The sequence below is a fragment of the Miniopterus schreibersii genome (genome assembly GCF_964146895.1).
Source record: "Miniopterus schreibersii genome assembly, chromosome: 4".
In the NCBI taxonomy this organism is placed as follows: domain Eukaryota; kingdom Metazoa; phylum Chordata; class Mammalia; order Chiroptera; family Miniopteridae; genus Miniopterus; species Miniopterus schreibersii.
In genome coordinates, this window is record NC_138105.1 from 90,532,593 (window position 1) to 90,534,585 (window position 1,993).

A 1,993-nucleotide genomic window follows, 5' to 3' on the forward strand; every position below is an offset into this window, starting at 1 on the left:
CACTTCTGGCAAGTGAAATGAAGCAAGAAAAATAAAAGACCTATGGACAAGAAAAGACAAAACACCTGTTCTCATTTGTGGTTCATGCAGAAAATCACAAGGAGTAAACAACAAAAACTTCCTACAACTAATAAATGAGTTTAGCAAGATCACAAGAAACAAGGTCAACAAACAAAAATCAGACATTATTTCTATGCACTAGCAATGTACAATCAGAAAACAAAATTTCAATAAATAGTCATTTACAACAGGTCCAGGAAATGAACACCTAGGATTAAATGTAAAAGATATAAAGGTTCCATAAGCAGAAAACCACAAAATGCTGATGACTGAAATCAAAGGGTCCTACACGGAAACAAACCCCATGTTCTCGGATTAGGCTTAACATGCTATTCCAATGAAAACCCCAGGATTTTTTGCAGATATGGACTAGCTGATTCTAAACTTTATACAGAAAGGCAAAAAAACCTTAAAATACCCAAAACTATTTTGAAAAGAATTAAGTTGAAGGAATTATGCTACGCAATTTTAAGACTTACCATAAAACTATAATTATCAAAGCAGTGGGGTATTGACAAAGGGACACAGAGGTCAATGGACTAGAGACCAAAAACAAAACCATATAAGTAGAAATTGATTTTTGACAAAAGTGCAAAAACAATTTAATGGAGAATGGATCATTCAACAAATGATTTTGAAACAAACGGACATCCATATGCAAAATAAAGAACCTCCCCCTCTATTGCACAGCTTACACACACACACACACACAATAGGCCATAGATCTAAATGTAAAACAAAATTGTAAATCTTTTAGAAAAAAACTTGGAAAAAATCCTTATAACCTGGGATTACTCAGAGTTCTTAGATGGACACCAAAAGCATGATCTACCAAAAGCATGATGAATAATTAGATTATATCAAAATTTAAAACATTAATGTTTCAAAAGACACCATCAAGAAAGTAAAACAACACCTACACAATAGAAAATATATGCAAATCGTACATCCAATAAGGGATTTGTGTCCAGAATATATAAAAAATTCTTAAAATTCAATAAAAGAACAGCTAACCCAATTCAAAAATGGGTAAAGTATCTGAACAAACATTTCTCCAGAGAAGATACACAAATGGTAAACAAGCACAAGAAAAGATGCTCAACAGATTTAGTCAGGGAAAGGCAAATGGAAACCACAATGTGATACCACTTTACATCCACTAGTATGGCTAGAATCAAAGTCACATAACAAGTGGTGACAAAATGTGGAAAAATTAGAATTCCCATACACTGCTGGGGGGAACATAAAGTGGTATAGGCACACTGGAACAATCTAGCAGTTCCTCAAACGATTAAACATAGTTTCCATATAACTTGTGCTTCCACTCCTCAGTAAGAAATGAAAATATACCTGCACATAAAAACTTGTACTTGAATGTTTATAACAGCATGACTCATAAGAGCCAAAAGGTAGAAACCTCCCAAATGTCCATCTCCTAATAAATTGATAAACAATGTGTGGTAGTGACACATAAAATGTTACTTAGCCATGCATATAAAAAAATGAAGCACTGGCACAATAACGTGGAAAAACCTCTAAAACATTATGCTGAGTGACAGAAGCCAGTAAATAAAAGACCACATATTATGACTTCATAAATATGAAATGTCCAGAACAGGGAGATCTGAGATGGGAAGTAAATTAGTGGTTGCTTGGGGCAGGAACTGGGGTGAGGATGACAGCTGTGGCATCGCCCTGGCCAATGTCGCTCAGTGGTTAGAGCGCCAGCCCTCATACCGAAGTGTCTCGGGTTCCATTCCAGGTCAAGGGCACACACTTGGGTTGCAGGCTTGCTCTCCACCCCTTGTCAGGAGTTGGGGCATGTGCGGGAAGCAACCAGTATGTCTCCGACATCGCCGTTCCTCCCTCCTTCCTTCCCTCCCTCCCTCCCTTCCATTTTCTCTGAAAAGCAATGGAAAAAAATATTTTCAGG